Below are 24,670 nucleotides of genomic sequence, written 5' to 3' on the forward strand. Positions count from 1 at the left end.
AGCTTGGTAGATTTTTGTCTATTCTGAACACCAGTCAGTATACTTTATGATTTTTTGGAACAGTATGTTACAATAAATGGAAAGATAGCTTGTAGTTTTGTAACTCTGTGCCTTTATCTGTCCAGGAAATAACAGATTAGTGTATTAAAACATGCTCTGAGAATGCACACTGGGTTCAAAGCATTGCACTTCTGCTTTACATTTCATTTAAAATACCTTTTAAAACAGTTTTATACTGTATTCATGAAACGTTCTAGCAAATACTCTTGCAACAAGACCAAGTTCTTTCAGAAAGGTTAGGAATACGCTTTTCAGATTATCTTGGGTTTATTTATTATTAATTTTTTATTTTCTTTTTTTTCTACTTCTTTGTTCTGTATTCCCCAGTTTAATTAGATGCCTACTCCTCCTTTTCCCTCAGGATCCTTTACTTTCTTTCTGTAGCAATTTGTGATTTACTGGCTCATTTGAACTCTAGTTTTCTTTACAGTTAAAAAAAACCCCATGTATATTCAGATTTGTGACTGTGTGATTCGTGTATGGGAGATAAGGCGGGAACATAAAACTAAGAAAACAAGAGAAAAAGACTAGTCCCAGTATATATGGCAACTGTGTCATAGCTCTGTTATTTATTTGTCTGAATAATGGACAAATGGCAAAACTCCCATTGATTTCTGTGGGAGCAGAAGTTAACTGGAAATGAGCAGCTTTCCTACATGCCTAATATTCTGAGGACTCAGGTGTTAATTTGCGAAGAAAGATCAACACAGATGGGAAAAGTTATAGCTTGTGGAAGAATAGCTGGTTGAAATGCAGATCCACACAGTAAGGGCCTAATCTGCTTGATGCCACATACCGACTTCAATAAAAGTCAGGGCCCTTGCAGGAATCCAAGCTAAATGATAGTAAAGAATCTAGATAGAAGCTAGACAAAGCCCCTCACTGGTGTGAAATCATGTGTACATATAACCTTCCACGTAAAGATTTGTACATATGTTTCCTTAGAATAAAATGTTAATAAAGGGAAAATGGCATCCGGGAAGACAAAGCATCCAAGGCAACCCATCTGCACTCTTGTCATATGATAGACTTGGACAAACCTAAAGCTGCCAATACAACTGCTCAAGAAGTATGCCAAGGGAGCAGATGCTACCTCTGCAAGGATATTTTCCAAAGTTTGGCATTCAGGATCTTGCGATTACCATCCAGAGAGGAAGAGGTGAGGAAGAGAAGTGGAATGATGTTGCCTTGGCACCTCCCGGTGTCGGCTTGCCTTTCACATTCACTTCAGTTAGGTCTTCTCAATTCTTTCTTCTTCTGCCTAAGAGAGGCATCTGGCGTGGAAGTTAAAAAGGAAAACAGCTATGTATGAAAGTAGAATACTGTGAAACTTGATGCTACCTTCAAAATATTTATTCAAAGGCGAATTCATGAATGTATTTAGATTTATGATGCATAATCATGTTTGGGTTAGCAAAAGGTCCACAGAGGTACTGAATAAATCTGCGAGATCAGAAGCCAGCGGGGTTTTTGTGAACTCAAGTGGTTGGATTAGAAGATTGTTATGATTTTTAGAGAGCAGCCTGAAAGCGATACCTTTTGGAGAACAGCAGGTCCTGCAGCACCTCTGCTCCTTCAGAAGGCTGGGGCATCCGTTTAGAGCACTGCATGGACGCTGGGTGAGCCAGCATCAGTACGGCAGGTTCAACGCACGTCTGAGAAGCAAGGAACTGCTTTTGTGGAAACTCTTGAACGCCAGCAAGACCAGGCCATCGCAGTGAGCTGCCACAGCATGTGCAGAGGCTCCTCTGGGACAGGGTGGGAGAAGCGGAGGCCACCGTGGTGCCACTGCTAGCACCTGGTTTGGTACGCTGGGGTTAGTGCTCTGCCCCTGTGGTCAGCACCACCCACAACCAAATATAGATCTTTTCTTTAAAAAAAAAAAAAAAAAAATCCTCTATAGAATTGTTTAAATATTTATCATTGTTTTCATTCCCTCTATATTACTAATTGTAAAGGGGTAACGTGACAGCCAGCAGGCCTGTATTAAGGCCCTTGGCTTTTCTAGTGACCTTCAGCATCCATGTTGTTATGCCTGATGCTAGGCCATATCTGCAAAAACGTCCCTTCTCCAAGCTAATCCAAGGAAACACAAACATATCCAGCCAGTAATAGGCTCCGTTGCCAAAGGTTTATAGTTTCTTCCAGGCTTGTGCTGATACATACTGTTCCAGTGATTTCTTTAACATGAGAAATTACTCCTTGAGGCCATGCTCACAGTTCTTATCAAAATTATTTGGCTTTTGGACTAAGTATGCTTTTAATCAAGCCTCACCAGCACAGGAACTATAAGTGATGACCTTTATTTTGTTTTGGGGTTAGAAGAGGGGGAGAAGGAGGCAGGCGAAAGCCCAGTTCCCGAGGCTCATCCCCGCTGAGCCGTGACCGCCCTGTGCTCTCCCCGCACCGCGGAGAGCGCCTGAACCTTGGCTCCTGGCCCCTCTGAGGAGAAGAGAGGCGAGCGAGGGAGGCTCGGCCCAGCCTCCCAGCAGCTGGCAGCCACCCTGAGGAAGAGGGGAAGGAGCCCCAGCGTCAGGAGGAGGGCCGTGCCTTTACCGCCCTGCCACGCTCGGTGTTTTCATAAAGCGGCATTTGCCCTTTCCTGCTGCTGGATGCCACTGAAGGTCACCTGAAGTGATCTAAATGCATCGTTTCCCTGGTGTGAAGGATGCAGTAGGGAACCTTTGAATGAAGGCGATGCCTTTTTTTTGTCCTGCGAGCGTTCCCTTTGCTATTACAGTTCCTGCTGAAGAGTATTGTCACCTGGGTTGAAATCAGCCTGACTGCTTTCTGTCCATGCAGCAGCCTCCCGTGTGGCTGGGACCCTTGCTCACAGCCCTGGGGTGACTGTCTCAGGTGTGAACTCTCTGTCTTACCAGGTGCAGACCCAGGGACTGAGACCTTGGTCTCGTTGGCTCTACGTGTCCCTGGAGCATTGCAGAAACCCTAACCGACAGTCTGCCAAGGAAGAAGTTTTATACTGGTTTTGGCAGCATTCGTTTGACTGGGGGTTAGCAGTGTCCTGAGCAGAAAACCACAGTACGTGAATCTCATTTGCTAGGATTGAAATATAGCAGGCAAGGCAGATCATCCTGTCTCGCTGTTTTTATGTGTCCCTGAGTCTAAAGTCATTTTTAAAATGTGAGTGATGCAATTTCTTGCATCTTTCATTTAATATGCTGCTTGGTAAACAGTGTTTTAGATTAGTATATTTGTAATTTAAATGAAGACAATACATCAAGTCAAGTCAGAAAAGAAGGAAGAAGTTTAAGGAATGATTGATGCCTCTTTCAGTGTTATGCCCTCTTCAAAAAGAAAAAAAAAAGCATAAGGAGAGGGAAGAGGTGGGATTATTGAGGATCTAGTGGGGTAAGGGAGAAAGAGAGAAACTATTGTTCATGGGCAGAAATGCACTATTTTTAAAACCACAGTCAGCTCTGATAGCTGAATCTGTTTTCTTCAAGCGCACTAATAAATTCTGCCTAATTCATTTTTTATTCTCTCTTGGGGTCTGCTTGCAGATTTGCCTCAACAAAGGAAGCATCATGTTACTTCTTTTAAATAATTGATGGATCTTGGTCCAAGCCAGCTTGAAGAAAATTCAAAAATAGGTACTGATTGAGTAAATACCCTGCCTCCCCCCTCTGCCCCCATTCCTTATTTATTTTTGCAGCCTGGGTGACTGGCAGTTGCCGATGATGTCATCGAAGCTTTGGGTACACCCAGCACTTAGCATCTCTGATTTCATTTATGTATTTATTTATATTTAAGAAAAGGAGAAGCTGTTAATTGTAAACTGTCTGATGGAGCTAAGAGCTCTTAATAAATCATGAGCAGTCTTGCACCATCACAACCAGGGTTGGAGTTTAACAGGCTGTGGTTGGAACGGCTACCAAGAAAGGCATTGGGGAAACTTGCACAAATACGCTCCCCTCTTTGCCAGGGGATGTGGTATTCTCAGGGTACCCATGGATCAGTGGTTTCCATCGCCTTGGTTGTTTGCAGGCTTTGTCATGCCGCCTCTGACAGCAGTGTTGTTTCCGTGGAGTAAGTCATTTCACCGGGCAGCACAGGTTTGCCGAAGCTCTGTGATGTCATTTTGAAAGACGCACCCTTTATAATTCGCCCTTTAAATTATTCAAAACCAGAGTGGTCTCAATTAACAACAACAAACCCCAGCAATATTTTTTGATGTTTTTCTCCTGTTTTAGCTAGCCTTGGAGAGGCAGCATGGTCTTTTCCTGCTGTCTTTACGGCAAATATTGCCACAATAAGAATGGTTTTGGTATAAAATACTGCATAGAAGAAAATAATGGAGGAGATTGGATCTAATGAGCTTTGTATTCATACTCTAATTTGTAGTCCACCTGACTTCATGCATCCCCAGTTTTGATAGCGGCAAGCTAAAGGACTGAAGGAAAGTTAGTGGAAGGTGGCTTCTGTGTGAAATTGTTATCCCTCTTAGGGTTTCTTTGTAAGGTATATCAGCATTTTGTGATGTTACTTACACAATGTTGCAGAAGTAAGTGATGGTCAACTATAAAAGGGGCTGATGTTTGTAGAAGAAAATGGGGAACTTTTTTTTTTCCCCCCAAATGGGCAAGTCCTACAGTTCATCTTGATAAAATATTTTAATGCATGAAACCAGCACTCACCTAGTAAATAACCTAAGGTCTTCTTGACCTTGCAGCATTACGTGGGCACACATGCCATTCAGCTGAACTACTCTAATGTCCAATACATTGGAGAAATTGTCAAGTATTTCCTCTGATGCCATGCTTGTGTCACCCACGCTCGCTTGGTGTTCCTCTCTGCCTGCTAACGGCACTCAGGCCACGGAGCAGTTTGAGCGCCGACAGCCGTAGCGGGATCAGGCCGGGCCTTTCCAGCTGGGAGAGCAGAGCACCATCAGGGGCATGTCCACATGAGTAGGTGCAGATGGACCGGAGCGGACTGAACGTGGTTTGGCTCTGGTCTGGAAGCCGTGGAGCTATTTAATTCAATGCTGTCATCGGGCTAATACTCTTATTGTGTATTATTAGTAGCATTAGATCTAGAAGCTCCAGTATGAAGATTGATCTGTCAGGAGTATGCCATATATTTTGCATATTTATCGTCCTTTCTTATCTCCCGTATATTGAGTATCGTCTTCAGTAAAGTAAGCAGTGTAATGGCAGATAATCTGATTTTCAAAGAAAGCTTTCTTTGAGAAATGGAGTGATGGAGCCAGTTCTGTATATTTCTCCTCTTCCCCTCCAGAAATGGACCTCTGGGGTCTGTATTAAGGAAACCGTAGCATTTAGAGGGGCAACATGGAGACATGAGCTCATTGTTTCTGAGGCATTACAATCGCGGCAGCAAGAGGACGATGCAAGAATGAAACTTGAAACAATAATATCAAAAAATGCCTGCCAAAGCGAGGCATAGAATTGCATATTTGGATACCTACAAAGTGTCCTGTACTCTGAGTAGTTCCTCTGACCAGTGTGTGCACATTGGTGCACAACAATGTCTAAGAAGTTTTTCAAGTGATTGTGAATGCATACACATTCTTATGCAAGTGACTGCAGTATTTGGAAACTTTTCTTCTGTGCAGTGCAAAGTTTGCAAGTGGAATTTAGAGATTGTTCAAATTGTCTCTTTATCTGCCAAAATAACAGGTAAAAAATTAATTTGGTGATGGGAAAAGCTTAAAACCAGCACACTAGCTCATTTCACGTGTTAATACAGTCCTTTGCCGTAGAGGGAAATCAAAGACCTGCTGAAGGCATAGCATACTAAGGTATATCTATTAGTGTGTGCTTAACTGTGTTGTCTGGTAGCTTTTATTAAATGCAATGGCCAGAAAAATTGACCTCATGTTTTGTTTTTTATCTTTTGGAGCTCGATCCTGACTTATATCACATATATGTATAAAGCTGGCAGTTCACTGATTTATCAATGAAAAAACCACTTAGTTGGAAAAAAGGGGAAAAACCTTGCATTAACATCATTGGGCTTTGAAATACAAGATGCTTCAGAGGATATGAGTATGTTATTGGCTGTAATAGGGACCCTTCTATCTGTGAACGTAATGCCATAGAACAAGTATCATGCGACAAAGTAAAACCAGTTTCTCTGATGGCTGGACTCTCCGGTTATAAAATGCTATTGCAAGCATTCTGTTTAGGAAGGGAAGCTAAAAGCCTCTCAAGGGTACATAAAAAATGCTGATCCTGAATGTATAAATGGACACGTTTTAATCCTTAAGTTATTAATTATTACTCATGATTAATTGTAATTATTTTATTACTACTTCAAACCCTTGGGTCAAATTGCACACTGAAGTCGGTAAGAAATTTGCTGAAGAATCTCTTGATTTGGTATGTTATCATTATTATATTGAATATTGGACATTATCAGTTGCACTGAAGAGACCAACTGCTATCATGCCATCAAATTACAGGATATATTTGGGTTGCAGGCGTAACTCCATTTCTTTCAGTGTCATCAGATATAACTGTATATTTAATGCACAAAGGGAAGGGGAAATAATCCCTTCACCCACGAAGACATAAATTAAATGTTACCCCACGCTAAAAAATGTAACCCTAAATGAACCTTACGTTCAGGAAAGTTCAGTGCATACATTGAGTACATGCGCTCTGTTCAAGGGGATGGCAAGTACTTTCAGATTAGTCTGTTTTATTGAGGATTTTCCAGTGGAAAAGCTTGGCACCCCCCTCCCTCTGGCCAGCCCTACCTTCTGACTGCCTCTCTCTCAAGTAACCAGAAGAATCTTTTTCTTCTGAACATATAGCTTGTAATATACATAAAAGCAGAGTTTACTTTGATCCTGACAGCGAAACGTTTATTTTTAAACTCGGACTGGGCTGTTGTCCAGCAATGCTCTTTCCTTTGCATCATGCCCTGGGTTTCAGCTCTGCAGCCCGCCTGGGTGCAGCTGGACCTGCTGCAAGAGGGACCTGGCTTGATGGGTCCTGCTGAGCTCCCTCCCTCCCTCCCCCCCATTCCTCCTTCTCCTCTGGTTTTGAAATTCAAATTGAATGCAATTTTCAGCTCATTTGAGCCAGAATATACTCTTGCTGAGCTTCAGTGGCTCTTAAATTCAAACTCACCGGAGAAAACAGATATCATCTGTCACCGAGGGTGGGAAAGGGTGTCCTCCCCACATTTTATTCATGGGAGGCAGGGCTGCACTGCCTAATTCCAGTCTTTCTGACTAATCACTCACTGGCAAACTAATCAGCTAATCGATGCGACTGGTTTCTTGTAGTTTGGTCTCTTTTTGCAGGGTTGGTTTTTTTTTTTTTATTTCTCCAGCCTATTTGGTATTTACATTTAATGCCCTAGAAGTGCCCTAGCTGCAATGCCTGTGTTCACATTTGACTGTACCTGCTCGTTTCTGGTCTCGTTGTCTCCATCACAGACTATTCCCTTTAAAGAACTACAGATGGAAATGCCCAAAATCGGATAGCTGGCAGAGGAGAGGCGACGGGAGAGAGATTTTCAAAAGAAGCTTAAAAAATTGAAGTGGACAAAGGGAGAAAATGTGTTAAATGTGTTAGTTGTTGTTATGTCAGCAGGTTTAGGACCACGTACATCTATGGGGTACATCCCATAGCTACTTACTCTATAAAACCTGTTTCATATTAACACATGTGCCAATATCTCATGAGTCACCTCACAGGAGGTGGGAGTCCTGCTTAAAAGTAAAGAAGAAATACAACTCCCTATTTTGCCTTACTGTTGTTTTTTTTTTTTTTAAATATTATTTTTTAAATATAAAAAGTCTCTCACAGAGGACCAGCTCCTGCTTTTGTTGCACTCCTTTACAAACCCCTCTTTCATTTAGTGAAAATAACATTGGTTTGGAGATCGGCAAACTACCTTCAAAAGGAAATGTTGCAAGAAACAGCAATTTGGTAGGTGTAAGGGCAAAACTAAAGTACAATCTGTGCTGGTAGAGAAAATAGGTTCCTTAATCTGATAGCATGATAGCATTTTAATGCTGCTCTGAGCAACATCAGCTTGTTACTGGCAAAAATCCACAACCTGAATTTTTGTTGTAGCAAAATCTACATGCCATAAAGGATGTCAGAAATAGACGGGACATCTGCAAATGGTGAGGACATATTAAAGTCAGACTGGAAATAATATCAAACACCGTACTGGTCCCTCAGTTGTTTTATAAGCTCTAAAGCCTTGAGTTGGAAACCTAGTATTCTGCAGCTTTCTTGGTGCCTGTTCTTTGTTCTTTGTCCCTGGTACTGGACAAGGGTTTGAGTACGATTTGGGCTTGATCCTGTCAACAGTTTTGTATTTGGTATGCTAATGTCACCCAGGGAAAACAAGCTGTAATTCCATCATTACTTTATCAGATGCTTGAAGATTTTTTTCTGCTAGTACATTCCCTCCTTCCGTCTGGTGGCATAAAACATTACTCAGCAAAATAAAGATGCGTAATAACCTTGTACAAATAAACTGAAATTAAACTTTGTGACAATATTCAGTTGTCACTTTGGGCATATTAAGTACTTCCAGTTTAGTGTCTTGTAACCCTTAAAAAAATACATTTTTGACGTGGGCTCAGTCAAAGCAATGATACTGGCCTGTGCAGTCAGCTGTGCGTTTGCAATAGCAAGAGACAGATGCCTTGCATAGAAGCCAGCGCGCTGTTATAGCAGAACTTGTGTATTTTATCTTAGGCAGTCACTGGCAAAAAGCAGGGATGAGAAAAGAGGGCACCGTTAGCACGTGTTAGGAGTAGCCCAAGCTCACCTTTGGGACTGGGCCCCTTCACAACACAGGCAGCATTTAGGGACGTGTACCTGGATCACTGTGGGGTTTAGAGAGGTGACAGGCATGCACCTGCCAGGGCAGCAGAAATTGATTTCCAGTGGTCTTTATGGAAGATGTAAGGCTCGTGTTAGCCCTGATGCATTTACAGTTTCTGAAGCAGGGGATTTTGGAATCTCTTTTTTAATTGGGCAATTAAATTCAGGTTAAGCCCTGTTTTAGGCACCTTGGTGCCTCTCTGAATCTTCCCCTTTGTCTCCAGCAGCTCCGTTAGATGTTGACACTGACCTGCAAAGCTGGTACTACAAGTCCTTATAAAGAAATCTGATATTCCTATGGAAGTTATGATGATGTATGTAAATCAGCTGCCATATCCACAGTCACCTCTTCGGCTGAAAAAGAAGGGCAAATCGTTTCGTTGGTAGCTGCTGAAACCGTCAGCTGCACTGTCATTAATACTCTACCCTCTTTCCTGGAAACTCAATATGTCAGCTACCTGATGTACCCTTCCTCTTCCAAGAATACATCTCTCCATTCCTTCAAATTCTTCTTGAGCTGGGACCTCCCATCTGTCAGTTTATTGTTCTTCTTCTGGCCCATTAGTTTTTCCTCCCATTCTTTTTTCATAGTCTCATGTGTTTTTTATAGAGTTTTATCATGTGCTAATGACCAGAGTATCTGAGCTCCTTCCAGGAGCGTATAAAGTGATGTGTCCAACTGCTATTATGCCTTTTTCTTTCCTCTTCTTTCTTGTGGGGAGAACAGTGGGGGTGAAGCATTAGGTTTTGATTTTTTTTATACTGCTGTGATATGTACACCTACACCATTGCAACCCTGGTCACCTTCTGCCTGTAAGGCATCCCCTGGACTACCCTGTTTGGACTTTTGTGCTGGATCTGTCCCTCAGGGAACTGCCCAGATTTCTTTTGCTGCTCTCTGGGAAAAGACTTTCCATGTGGAGTCACTTCTCTGAAGCAGGTCTTCCTGGTCCCTCTCCGTAGATTCCATTGCTGAACTGTCTTGTTCCACACCCCCTACTCCGTCTTGCTGCTTAACCCTGACGGTCCCAGAGATCTTCCACCATCAGTCCCCTCATCTATAATTTATCCTTCAGCGGCCACGTGGCAGCCGAAGCACTTGCACACAAACTTCATGCTGGGATTTGTATAATAAAAAGTATTTTGCTTTGCAGCAGTACGAGAGCCATAGAAATCCAGGTGAAATAAGAAGTCCCTGCCTCCTTGCTTTGGTGGATCTCACCCCTTTCTGGCACTTGCCCTCCTTTCAGCCCACAGCTGTCTGTCTTGATTTCTGCTTGGCCCATATGAGAAGCTTTCTGTTGCAGAAGGAAGCAAAACTCTGGTTGATGTCAGTGGACGTTGTCATCAGGGGGATTTTTCCTTAAAGTAAGTCTCTGGAACTCTCCTTTTTGTAGTAGCAGATATTCCTGTACAACTATTGTATTACTAAAAAATAGCAGTTGCACCTGTAAGTTTTCTGTGTGAGTAGGCTCTCGTGAACCTGAGGAATCCTACTAAAGATAGAGATTTCCATGTGAGGAAGAAATGACTGGACTGCAAATCACAAAACTCCTAAAATTGTTGTCCTATCCTATAAAAGACCTCTTGGTGTGTCTGTGTGAGTTTTGCATGTGTAGGTGTGTATCCGTAGAGAAAAATGTATGTTTTATGATATCTCCTAAATAGCAGATTACTTGTTGCTATTCAGAGGTCACTGGGTGACCTGCAATTCCTGCTTGATTATAACATGCTCAATAGATATCACAGTTTCAAATGAATAAATAACTGCCAGCCAAACTGTGAGTGTTTGTGGTACTGAACCTGTAATCAGGTTTTTGTGTTTTAATTTTGTATGTACTTTTAATATTACATATGTTAATCCTTCTGATTGGTGGTTATTCTTCTTTATCATTCTCTCTATATTTTTTGTTTGTTTGTTTCTTTACGGTGCTTTGAGAAATTTAGTAGTGTAGGATCAGAACTGTTCTCTCTGAAATTATCTGTAAAACTGCTATTGACTTTAACAGGATTAGTGGTCATGTTAGGGAGCCTGAGAAAGTGGTCTTAGAGCACACACAGCATCTGATGCTTAAATAACAAACCTTGTCAAGCCAACTATTTCCCTGAGTCACGTTTTGTTCCATCCTGGCACAAACCAGACTGAGACAACAAATTGTATCGCCAAAGAGGCATGACGTTAGCCTTGCATATATTTTCACTGGCCTTTGTATTGCCATGGCAACAATAGTTTTAATTATGGAAAGCCAAAACGATAACTTAGGTATCAGATGGGGCTCAGTTTTCCCTGTGGACAAAACTCTGATTAGCCATTGGAGAAAATCTTTGTATCTCAGTTTTCCTCCCAGGCTGGATTTTGTTCTCTGCTTTAACAGACAGCTGTTGTGCTCATGGAGTGAACTAGGAGGGGCTTCAGCTGGCTGGAGGGCTGCTGGACAGTGGCCTGGCAGGAGATGAACTGACCCTCCTGTCTCAGGGGCAGCCTGGCACCGTGGCAGCTCGTGTGCTTAGGAACAGTTCTCTCACTAAAGGACTGCTCTTGGCTTCCCTTTAAACCGCTGGAGATCTGCATCTTTGGAAAAGCCTGGTGTGAAGTGATGTTTAATAATCAGCCTTGACAACATTCAAGATTGTGCTTGGGGGACAAACAAGAAGCTCCACTTCAGCAGTAGACATGAAAATTCACAAAGCAGATCCACATCCACATCCAGCTGTGGTGTGGGAAATAAATATGTCTGCGTGGTAGGGTGCAGGTCAGGAGTGGCTTTCTTCACAGTGGCAAGGGTGTTGTTTAAGTTACTTTTCCAAGATGAGGCATGTGAGGGCAGTGACCAAAAATGTGTACATTACTCGGGGAACTCACACTGAGAAAGAAAAAAATTGGTTGCTGTAAATCAGTGTCTTTTTGTTTTTTTAATATAATCAATTACGTGGACTTCTAATGCATTGATTTCCTATTTTGCATGAATGGTCATCATTGGTGGTTATGGTAAGGCCGTATGGGTTTGTGAACTTCCTGGCAGTGTTTGAAGAGCAGAGAGGTTGGCGAGGAGGTGGGACGTCACATAACTTCATCTGGATCTTCTCTGTCACACCGACATTCCTATCATATGTTTTCCTGATTGCAGGTCTGAGGCAGCATCGTCAGGAAATTATGGCCAGAGATCACAAAATCACTGAGAATAAGAGTTGCAAGATCACACTGTTAACTAGAAATTCAATTATTCAAATGTGGTTGCAGAATGCAGGGGGCTCAGCAAGCATGTAGGCTAATATTTAGACTTGCTGAATCTCCCATCTCCTTACAGTGTTACAACAGCTTTTTTTACGACACAAACCCCTGAGCAAGTATTTCACTGGTAATTGTACTGCTGATTCACTTGTACTTTTCAAAATTTAAGAAGTCCTGCCTCTAAGATTGTGATTTTGGAATTTGGGATCATAAATTAAACCCTCTTATGAAAGAAGTTTGCTGTTGTTTTTAATAAGATTTTACGGTAAGTATGGCAACGGTAAGTCTGTCAGTCCCGGCTTTGCTGCACATGTGTAGCTCTGTGCTTTGAGACCCTTGAAATGTCTGTTTTTAGGACATCAGCAGGGGGCTAATGAAAAGGCTTTGTTGATTTTAACGAATTGCAAGCCACTGTAGCCAAAATAAATATAATCTGCTTTTTGGATTAGTTGTCACACATGATTTTACCTACTAACAGTGATTAAAGAACCCTGGTGGACCAGAAGCCTAGCTGCTCTCTGGTGACTTTTGCTAAAATAGCAATAAACAGAAGTAAATAAAGACTTAGGGCATTAGTTATCTTTAATAAACAGTGACACTGCATATAATGTTGTGGGGAGACTTCAAAAACCTGCATCGTGTACAGCAGTGTCGCTCTTTCTAGCGCAGAGAGCATTGGTCATGTTAGATGGCTGGAAACGATGGCATCACCGAGCTGCTTCACCTGCATTACTGACCTGCAGTCCCTCTTTGAGAGCTGCTGACCCAACTGGACACCTTGTGGAGACCTTCATCGCTCAGCCATTTTCATCCGGCAGCAATCGGAAACAATGTCGAAAATGTCCGAAACTAGAAGGATTACTACAGGAAAATGAAGGGAGCGTTAATTGCTTGTGTAATTATGCAACCTCCGAACCACTGTAATTCCATCCAGTTAATGAACGGAGGGCCAGTGCTGGTCTCTCCTACCTTAGTCTTTGTAAGCTGATAAAAAGAATTACTTGCCCCTGCTGACATCTTTTATCCCTGATATTTTCCCAGTAATCAAGGGTGGGTGTGTTTCCTGATCCCCCTCACGTTTGTTGTGAGAGGCAACAATTACAGCTGATGGTATTGTACTACTCCTTTGGACTCACTGTTGCTTTTAATCAGTGGGTAGAAGAAACAAAACAAATGAAAGCATGTTCTCTCTTCCGAGACGGAATTATTGCTGCAGTACTGAATGTTGGGAACAATTTTAGGCTTTGTTGTAGGGGCAAAAAACCTTCCTGGGAGTGGCCTGGAATGGAGGAATTTCTCAACAGGAACATGGAAAATTAGGGCTTTTGAAATTAAAAAAAGTCAGGGGATAGCAAAATATGAGAAAGATTACTTTAGGGAAAAACCTTACTGAAACAGGGAGAGGGTCTGAGCTTTGTAATGAGTCTTCAGCTTGTATTCATCTGTCCCTAATTGCACACCTCTGGAAGGCACATGGCACTGTTCAACAAGGAGTTTATCTTTTACATGACAGCTAAAAAACTTCAATTTAATCAAGCAAACATCCTCTGGCTTTTTTAGAATTGTATAACTCTTTTTTGATGTATGGAGTTAAATTCTTGTTTAGTGTTTTTGGTGAAGTTGTGTAGTGGTTACAATACACTTCTGCCTTTACAGTCTATGGAAAAAATACTTTGATATCTTGCTCAGGAAGGGAGTGAGACCCTCCAAGGACCCATCCTTCTCTTGGCTGGCAGTCATTAGGAGTTTGGAGACTTGCCCGATGGTGTAATTCAAGTCTTGACTGCATATCTTATTGGTTAAAAATAGGAGCCAACTCTAGCTCATCAGTTTTGCTAAGAAACTATTGATTGTGATTAGCAAGCTTAAAAATAATTACCTTGTGTGTTCATTGCTATCTTTGGACATACTCTCATATTCCTACTCTTATATAATGTATTGAGCAGCACAACAGGGCAATTTGATGACTAAGGTGTTACATTGTGTGTGGGGGAGAAGGGTATTGAGCACTTCTTAATTGTTCCATCTCCTGGTGATTAAACAAACACACAACACCTCTACAGGGGAGAAAACCCACTGGCCTTACTGAAGGATGCAAAATGAGCCATCCACCACACCCTTGTTCCCACAGGGGCTCAGCGATACATCCAGTCCTTCCCAGTTTCAGTCATCACCGTCACCACTCAGCTCTTCTTCGGCAGGAGCCACAAGCCCAGCCAGCACCACAGGTGGGGAGGAGTAAAACACTGATTTGCTTAGCACCTAGGGAAGCGGGGATAAGTTTCACCTGGGTTTTAACTCCGAATTTAAAAGCCTGATGGTGGTGATTGGTACCTGGTAGTGAGTTGACCCTGAGTGGCTGACCCAGTTAATGACACCTGGAAGCCTGTCCGTCTTTGGAAGTTGTTGTTCCAGTAGCAGGGACAGTTGCAGCAAGCAGCTGAATTTTTGTTACTTATAGCGCTGTGTATTCAAGTGAACCAGCATCCACTTCAGTCCAGTCAAGCCCAGGCTACCTGCTGAGTGTGTGAGAAGAGCTACCTATACCTGTCAGACTCCTAATGCAGGTCAGTAGCCACTTCAGGGGGCCACCTTCCCCAGGCTTTAACTCTTGAGCACTCTTGGAAAAGCTGATTTCTTGCCATGTTCTTTGTTGAGAGAGCCTAGAAGGAGTAACTTTTCCATTTAAGTTTGGTGTCAGAGGTTGGATGATGAGAATGCTGTTGCGTGATACTATGCCTGCGGTATCTCCCTATCTTGTTCTTTAGGTTTTGTATCCCCTATGAATGTGTCGGTAATTTCAAATCAGAATAATCCCCAATGCGTGGTTTGGTTTTGCATTTTCAGTTTATATTTCTCCTAGAGTTTTACTCTTGTATTGGTTTGATGTGTACAAGGGTTACCCTCAGCAGGTGCCTGATGTGCTGGCAAGGACATGCATGATAATACAGTCTAGAATATAAATTATACAGGTGTTTTGCAACCATGGATGCTTGTTGTGGGGCTGTGCGCATCAAACTGAAGTCTCGCGCAACCAGATAGTGACATGTGGGCAGGGTGCAGGCAAGCTCTTCAGGCCACTCATAAGTCATGTGAAACTGTAAGTATGTGTTTGTGTGTCCAGGAGAAGGCTTTGTCCTGTTTTTTTTTGTCTGTTAACAACAGCTTTTGAAATTCAGAGTTGGAATTTACTGGGGAGAAAAAAGAAATCATTTCTTAAAGTGTTTGCTGGTGCAATGGTCTTCATACCGGCACAGGTGGGAGAGGCGAGTGCTGGGTCATACCCGTGTTACTGTGCCTCATGTGGGTTTTGGGTTTTCTCTTGCTTCAAGAATGTAGAAAAACAAAATGCGAGGCCTCGGTATGTTAGCAAGGAAACTGCAGGCATGTTTGCTTTCCTTTGTGCTCTGGTCTGTGTCAGAGGAGGAGATGCAGATGGACTGCAACTCTGAGCAGAAATGGGGCTGGAGTAGGATCCTTGTGGGGGCAGCTGAGGAGCTGGTGAACCTGCTGTGAAGGTGCAACTCTTTCTCTCACTGCCCTGCAAGGAATGCTACAACAGCCCCAAAGAAAGTCTGGGCTGCGTGGGTGGAGAGCAGATGATGGTACGGGATAAAACTTCACTGACAGGAGTTTCTGGCAGCAGCGTTACGCGCTAAAGGTATTGTCATATGCTTTTTAAGACTTTCCAAGTGACTCTAAGCCTGTATACTGTAGTGATTTCTCTATAAATACTTGTGTAAACTCTCAATAGGCTCATACATATAAGCTGTGTATTTCCGAACAATTTGCTTCAAAAATATCTTGGCTGAGTGAGAAATATTACTGGAAGAGCTATTATTTTTTTTCCCTTGTATTGAAAGGGGCTTAGACTTGAGCCCTTAAATTCAGCATCCTTTATTAACATGATTCCAGGACTCGCAAAGATTTATAAGAGTTTGAAACACTTAAAATATATATTTTTCACATTTAAAAACAAATGATACCACTGTAAAATTTGATCTATTGGGATGTACCAGAGCTAGAAGTGAATGTTGTATCATTTTCCCATGGTTTGAGTACCTTCTCTTTCACCCAAGAGGCTGCAACATATTTTTTCATGTCTGGCTGTCTCAGTCTCAGATACTTACATGCTTGCAACTACTGCAGTTTCTGAGTGTTTCACAATGCTTCTGGGAGACTATTATTACCTTAAACGTATCACTGGCTCATGAATACTGAGTGCCTTTCTTTAGCACCGATGAACTTTGACAAGGTTTTTGGTACTTTTTGGAAAGAAGGGCATGTTTTGGAGGAAGTTTACTAACAAATATAACGAGAGCAACTGCAGATTTTGCACACCAACAGGGAGCCCTGGGCTGAAACCTGTCAGGTCTTGGCCATGGAGAAGCTGAGCTAGTCAGAAGTCCCTTGTTTACTTTATTTGCCATGTGAATATAACTGTTATACAGCCTATTGGCGAAGCAAGCAACTCGTGATCTTACATAGTCACTTTTTGCATTGTATTTAACACTTTTCTTGACAGAAGCAGTGAGAAAGAGGGAGAAATGCTTCTGCTTGTGTGTAGTTGGTGACCCAGAGTCAACTACAGCCACTAGCCCAGCAATAATTTGAATTATTGCAAACGCATGGGAAGAGTAAAAAAGATGATGCTGGGCAAAAAAAATAAATCACAAGGGAGGTTTCTTGAGGATAATTTTATTAAAAGTTCCTGTTTGAAGTGATGTCATCCTTTTCATTCTCTGTATTCAATTGCCTTTCTGAAGCTTGGCATAGCTATTCTGATGTGCAGCAAAAATATTACATCAAAGGTGAATGTTTGAATCCTGGCTGAAAAATAAAAAAAGGGGGCGGTGGGACATGGAGCAGGGGGAAGAACCCCCAAAAGACTAAGAGTTCTTAAAAGTAAGATATAAAAGAAAATAATCACTTCTTTCCCCTGACAAATAGTTCAAAAAGTAGCCAACAGTTTGGATCTGGTATGTCACATTGCATACAAATGAAGAAACTGTCACCATCGGTTTTCTTTGAAATCTTTTGATCTTATCTTCTGTAGTAAAGGGCATGTGACTTGATCAGGGCTTCTCCGCTCTGATGCGTAGTCAGAGTCCTGATGTACCGAAATATCTGTGACAGGTTTCTCCACTCAATTGATACGATTATGTTTTTTCCTTTGTCTGTGGTGGGCATGGTTCACCCTTCCCTCTCCATCCAGGAAAACCAGGTTCCTAATCTGGCAATTTCCAGATAATCCTGTATGTTACGGCTTAGTTAGTAGTAGTCTTATACCTGTTTTATCTCCATTTGCCAGGCTGACTTTTTTTCTAGTAAGAACAGGAAAGTGGAATTACAATTTGGTTGTTTTTTTTTTTTTTTTTTTTAAAGACACATTGGACACACAATTCTTCCAAAAAATTATGGGAAATCTATTCTGATAATTAATTAAGGATTGTTTTGTTACAGAGTACCTTTAAATGGACAATTTGAATATGTGTGGTCAATAGCGGACGGAAAAGATTTTTACAGACCTCTAATACTTTATCTTTAAAAAGCACAGTTTCTGTGACATGTTTATATTTTTAATACGAGCTATATGGGTTAACGTGCTTCAGTTGATTAATGTTTTGGTCCAGAACTAGTGAAGTGGAGGAAACTTTTCCCAAAGGGTGAAACTCTGCTACTGTGGCAATCGATGGCAAAACTATCTTTAGTTTGTCAAAACTATCAAAACTATTATCAAAACTATCTCTCTACTGTGAGACTGCACTGTGAGGGAGAGTTGAAGTAGGAACTGAGCTCCAGGAGGTCTCGCTGGGCTCCTCTTCACAGAGTAAAGACGAGAACAAAATATCCTTGGGTCACCTTGGGTGTTGTCACTGCTGGGCTTTGCTGCGGAGCTCCTGGTGGAGGACACCCTTGCTGGTGGTCACCCTGGGGTGGTTTCTGCCCCTGTCGGGACCCCGCAGCTGGAGGAACTAGTTTGCAAAAGTTGTGAGGCTTGCAGCAGGGACAAAGAAAGTTTATACTGATTTTCTTTTTTTCATCTGTTTTTCTGAGGAAGGTAAGCAGTGATTGAGGTGTCCAGGAATTGACTCTACCCAAACTTGCTAATTAATAAAAGTGCTGGAGTTATTGAGTGCAAAGCAGCGTTTAAATGGGTGAAAGTTGATGGCCAGTGTTTGCATAGGAGGTTGGACTGGGTGATCTCTTTTAGCCTGCAGCCAATTAACCTGTGAGTATGCAATGCTGCCTTGCCCTGCAACCTTGCAGACGGGGAGTTGTCTAACAGAAACCCAAAGATTTCTCAGTCCGTAGGAGTGACCAGCCTGGCTGCAGGCTGCCTGCCCAAGCAGGCTCTGCTCTGTTTGGTTCTCTGCTCAGCTTCTGTCACCAGCACATCCCTGTTACGAGTAATGAGCTGATAGAGACTGGAAGAAAGCCTGAAGCATGCCAGCTCGTCTGGGAGGTGCAGCTGGTTAAAGTGCAGCAGCAAGTCATTTGCAGCGCTGGTACTGAAAGCCGTTTCATAGAGCAATTTTGTTCTTCAGTGATTTTAACGCTGCTAGCAATTAGATGCTTTTACATGGTAAGTGTCCCTCTACATACTAAGGCGGCTTGTGTGCACTCTCCTTCAGAGCTGGAAAAAGGCGGTGGTTGGGCTGCTTGTACAGAAGGGTCTCTGTCAGAGTCTTTCATCATGTGAAAATCTTTTGGGAGAACCAGAATATGTGGGATGGGTCCAGCAGCATGCTCTCTTGTCACTGAAGTCCCTCTGCTCTTAGCTCCTGGTTTAGCAGAGTAGGAGAGTGTGTCAGGATGTCCTGCTGGGGCCCAAATATGTGCTTAGGGTGTTTTGCTTCTTGGCTAGCAAGAAAAGTTAGCAAAGTTAATTTGACTTTGTTTCATCTAAAGAACGTGGCTTTTCCTCTGTTTGTACTTTTTCCCTTATGTTGTCTGTTGTGTGAGGAGTAAGAGCTGATATTGAATAATGGTACCTGAAAAGCAATGGGTTTGGATGCTGAGTGGAGCTGAGGATCCTAACTATTGGGATCTTGGAATGCAAATGGCACCCAAATTGAAATGGATTTACCTTTTATCTATTGACACAAAATCACAGGTCAGATGTCTTAACTATCAACATGGGTGAAAGCTCAGCCTTCCTGATGCTCCACAGGGCTATCAGTTCAATATATTCTGTCTGCTTCAGCCCTGAAGCATAAATGGCCAGGGACAGAAACACCAAGGGGTTGCTTCCTTCTGCACTGTCCGAAGACATTTGCTGTCTCTCCAGCAGTGTTCATCTGGATGGGGTAGGCAGCAGCCAGCTGCCAAGCAGGGAGGCCCACTGGTAGTGCTGAAGGCTGGAAGAAAGACTCAGATGTGGATGGAGATAACGGGCTGCTATTGCGACCCCCCTCTCCCCTGGCTGGTGGGAGAAGGACAGTGGGGACCTGCCAGGCTCACCGTTTTCCCACCGAGGAGCAAGTATTTGGGGTAATGGGATGCTTAACGCTCAGCATCAGGGCTCAGGAGATCCAGAAAACCACCCGTTTGCTTTCAAGGCTTACTCTGCAATCAGCATAATTTCTCATGAGGAGGGGAATTTTAGTGTAGAACAGAAGGCTGGGGAATGGAGTGTTTGCAAAGGGAAAAATAATTATATTTATGGACTGGGAGTCTAAGACCTTTTTGGACCCGGTCACCGATATCTGTCTGCTTTACATACAGGAGGCAAGTTATTGGATAGTTTAAAATGTCGGCTATTTTATAATACTAATAATAACGACAACAATTTAAAGGTTTTCCCAGCTGTTGGAGGATGCAATTTTACTTTCATAGGCCATTATGTATGCAAGACCAATTGGTAAACTGCAATGTACTGTTCCGTAATTATTTTCTCCTGTAGCTTTAATGAGGAGATCTGCGTGCGGTTTGATGGGAGAATATACTCTGCCGACAGCTACACCGAAAATCAAGACAGGTGTAATCTGCTTACTGTAGCCTGTGAATCCTCACCATGTGGCTATGTTATCTGTAGTGCATGTTTATAGAAAGATGCTTGTAAAAGGATTTAATTTAATGGAATAATGGTAACTGACACTATGAAAATGAAGGGGCCTAAATAATACAGTGAGCAGAGTCATATAAATACTAAAGTAGATGATTAAAAAATTGCAATATTGCGTCTTTCAGTTAACATCATGGGAAAATACAAATTAAGCCATGTTGTGTACTAAAAGAAAATGCATTCTTTATTACGAACTGAGTCTTGGAACAGACTTTGGAGAAAACGTATCATTTTGGAGTATGCGTGTACAGATACGTGCCCAGTCCTGCAGTTCCACATGTGTGGGCAGTTGTGCGTGGCTGTCGCTGGAGCTCTGCATGGGCGTGTTTCCAGGGCTGGAGTCCTAAGAGCAGAATATCTTTTAGAAGGCAGATACTCTGCTGAGCCATAGCCAAAAGCTGCAGCTTTCTCTCAGGTGGAAGAATAGTTGTGTGATGAAAGGACCAGTTGAGATGTTGTTTAGGAACCCACTCTGATTCTGGTGGGAAGGCTTCATCAAGACACTTGCACATGATGTGCCTCTGTTTCCTTACCTGTACAGTGATGATAACAATAAACTATTTGTAGAAATGCAGCCTAAATACCTTATTATTTTGAAGCTTATTGACAAAAAGCAGCATCTCCCTGCAAACAGCAGTTATGCAGGATTGTTCATTTGGAGAGACAAAATTATTTAGGCAGAACTGTGAATCTAGCTCTTCTTTTCAGAGGCTGAAAGAAATAATATCCGGTCACTCTCTGTGGATGTGATTTATTAATTATCAGTCATTCTTAATCACTTAATACTGACATATATCTAACACACTGGAGGGTTTAATATCTGAAGGAATACTTACCATGATTTTTCTCAACAGTCCATTTTTAAGTGCTGGGGGAGATAATGTGGTGCCAGCACTTTGGTATTCAGTTTCTGATCCTGTATGACTTCTGTCCTTGAACGTGGAGTGTGAGTGCATAGGGGATGGCAAAAAGTGGCTAGCAAGAGCTATGCTAAGTATCCTGAATTACTTGAAAGCCTTTGGATTATAGAATTTGGACATCTTGTGACTCTTAGGTATTATTATTTTTTTTTTTTAATATTTAAGCTTTTTGGTGTTAAGGTAAGTGGATCTGATTTATTATCCATACCAAGGATAGTGGAAGTGCATGATCTGATGTATTATGTTACTGCATCAGGCAAAATGTATTTTAAAAAAATAATACTGAAAAGCACTTCTGTTGGGGAAAGATGGGGGCTGGATGGGAGTTGAGCATCCCTGTTAATTATTCTTATCATGCTGATCTTGCTCAGATTTTGAGTCTGGTGATTGCACTGACAAAGGAGCAGCCTTGATTTCTGCACATATGTTATAGTTACTTGTAAAACTGGGCTCACAGATTGCTCTGAAGCTTTTACTGTTCCTGCAGAATGTTTCCGTAGTTCCAGCAGTTTGATCACAAATGCAGCATCTCTCTCCTAATGCTGTGCAGGTTGATAAAACAGTTGCTGAGCTGGAGTCCCTAAAGAAATTATTAATTATCTGGTTAATGTGCATCAGGCTGTGGGAGTGTGAGATTAATCACCAGTGCTGGGATGAGTTGCTGAAGTGGATTTTGGTTTTTCGTCTCCTGTCACTTGGTAATGGCTTTTCCTTCCTTCACCATCAGGTGAACAGGTGCGGAGATGCTGTATTTTCATTTTCCTGTAGTTGGTAACAGCCGGTGACCAGGAGATGCCTTTTTCTTAGTCCTGCTGCATGAGCAATTTACAGCGTGGAGCAGTACCTGCTTCGGATGTTCCAGCTGCAGGAGATGCTCCTACAGCACAGGACTGACCTGAGTCTTCCCAGATAAACACATTTGAACACACGCGCTTGGGGAGGGGTGCCAGTGAGGAGCGCTGGGCTGAGCTGGGGCCGGCTCTTCTGTATTCCCCAGGTCTCAAAGGGGTTGACTTATATTTGGATGTGGAATCGCAACTTGACTCCTATTTTGAGGGTATTTATAGTACTCGGAATTTTTCAGTAAGTGAATATTCAGCGTGCCTCCTTTGTTTAATGTAGCAAAAGAAAAATGTGCTCCTTTATTGGAAAGATTCAGAAGAAGGTTCTTCTAGCTCAGTCTTTAGTGGTACCATCCTTAAAGCCAATGGGCTGCATAAATATTCAGCCATGGGAGAATGAATCAGACACTGGTGGTGGTGGATCAGTCAGGACGTTCAGGTGCAATGCTGCAGCACTTATCCTGTCCTGTTAACTGCTGTTAACCAGCAGCAGCTGCATCAGAAATTGTTCAGCGAAGCCCTGATGTTCTTCGAGATCCCTACTGGATTACACACACTTACACTGATGAAAAAAATTGAGGAGTAATTTGTCTTTTAAATTTTACAGTTGTGTTACTACATGAATCTTTTTGTACATGAAGACATAACAGCTCTGCCTCAGGGTCAGGGCCATTGGCTGGAAGAGTCTTTTGGTTTAGTGACTACTGGTGAGGAGAGGAAGGAAGATGAGATGGAAGGAGCTACATTGTATGCATCTAAAGCAGACGGTTTGCCTGAGGCCAGGGGAGCATCTTCTAGTTAAGAAGGGAAGAAGCTGTAGACAGCAGTACAACAGTTGTTCCAGTAATATGTGCTGAGGGACAGAAGTAGAGAGTGAGCCTCTCTATTTGTAGTCCCGTCATTTGGATTACTTTATTATCTCTAAAATGAGTGTTGTTTCTCCCCGAGGAAATTCTGTAAATGACCACAGCTATTGAGACTGAGATGCGTGGCCTTGAGACTGGAGACCTGTTTTTAACCTTCTACTGGACTACATTGTATCAAGGGGTTGTTTTTTTTTTTTTTATGATGTGAATGTGTAGGTATTGGCCTTCATCAGCTTATGGGTTTGTTTCTTCTTGTCTGCACTAGTAGTTTTTTTGTCCCTGGTGAACTGAAAATTTTTGATTACCTTGCCACTTCAAGCAGGCAGAGATGTACTTGTATTTGAGATTGCATTGCAGTACTCTATCATTGAGCTTTTGCTGTCCATATTGTACTATCCTGAATCCCTCTTCAGCTAAAGATGTTACCTTGGGAGAGGAGGAGAGAGGTGTGCAGTTTTCAGAGAATTTGATTTTTATAATAGCTATATGCTCCAATTTGGAATCCCTGAACAGCCCCATGATGGCATAAAAATACATGACCCATTTGTGTTTGAAACCCCCTAACCAGTGAGTCAGCATGGCAGCAGTGGGGTTTTAAACACGAAGCAGGCTTCAGGCTGAGTATTTGCATCAGACTTGTTTGGGTTTCTGCTCCTTGTAGAGCTTCCTGAGCTTGTTGTGATAAGTAAAACCAAGTTTACTTTGTTAAGCTCAGCAGTTCCCAGCGCTGAGAGACAACAGGGGGAAAATAAGACCTTTAGGAGAGAAGTAAATGTCTGTCTGTATGGGGATGCAGGCCACTCTTTTTGTATGACTTTATTTGATGGTGATGTGCACATTTCTTTATGCATGGTTGTGTGACCATGGATGCAGGTGTGCGTGCCTGCAGTGGTGTACAGAAGTGATGGAAAACGAGTGTTAAACTTGGTAAATGTATGAACCATAAAGACAGTAACTCAACAGACTCTTCTGTAGCTGTTGATCTCTGGTGCTTAAAAATAAGTAGAATAGCAGATTTTCAGATGAGTAAATTGTGCAAATCCATGCCTAATTTACCTGTACGATCACCTTGACTGCTTGTACAAATCAGGTAATTGTGCATGCAAATAGCTAATTAACACAATTAGCTGATCTGCTGATGCGGTCTCAGGATCTGTAAGTGTATACTAGCCATGTAGTTATCATGTATCTCCAAACCAATTGTACGAAAAAAATCTAAGCCCTGATAACTCTTAGCAGGTGTGGGGAGTTGCTTGTTTTTTAATATCACAGTTTTTTGGCTTTGGGGTGGAGACGTATCCGATGGGGATCACAACTGTTATTGCAGTTGGGATCCAAAATCACTTAGGCTTATTAGAAAAATTTCACTTCGAAGTCGCAAGCTTCGGCACTGCTGCCGAAGCACGCTCCCAGCACTGTAACCCGTGGCAGGCTAGCTGGTCTGGTGGCATGAAGGCTGCAGTCATGCCCATCTCCTATAAATTGTTCCGCGTGAGCACAGGGCCATACTAGTTTTGCCCTATGGCTTCATAAAAGTACCTGTGAACAATGCTTGTTAAATACCTACTTATGACTATTTTTAGATAAGAAAAATATTTTAGATTTTTAAAGCTGCCTGCCTCCTTCCACCTTTGTAGAAAAGAATTTACTCAAAAAAGATTTAAAGGGTGAGTCTCCTGGTTTTATCTATTTGTCCAACTCAGAGGTATCTTCCTTAGCATTTGACTGCCAAGCAAAAATACCCAGGCAAGTTTAAACATGCGAATTGTCAAAGTTTTGTAACTGCATCAATGGACACTAAATATGAGTCCAGGGATTTCAGAAATGTTTCTCCCATCTTTGTTT

At 42.2% G+C, this 24,670-nt stretch overlaps 1 protein-coding gene across 25 annotated transcripts in view; it reads left to right on the forward strand.

The window, feature by feature from the left end:
* The window catches only part of ESRRG (estrogen related receptor gamma), a 408,303-nt gene that overhangs the window by 100,610 nt on the left and 283,023 nt on the right, over positions 1-24,670 (forward strand). Inside the window, exon 1 of one of the 25 annotated variants that reach the window (XM_087774105.1) lies at positions 14,560-14,696. The exons of the other annotated variants lie outside the window; for them this stretch is intronic. The gene's annotated coding sequence lies outside the window, so the exon portion shown is untranslated. Of the gene's footprint in view, positions 1-14,559; positions 14,697-24,670 lie in introns of those variants that run through there. 25 annotated transcript variants of the gene reach the window in all.

Source organism: Nipponia nippon, unplaced genomic scaffold, assembly GCF_047370975.1.
Source record: "Nipponia nippon isolate SJK-2023a ecotype South Korea unplaced genomic scaffold, ASM4737097v1 scaffold_4, whole genome shotgun sequence".
NCBI classification, from domain to species: Eukaryota; Metazoa; Chordata; class Aves; order Pelecaniformes; family Threskiornithidae; genus Nipponia; species Nipponia nippon.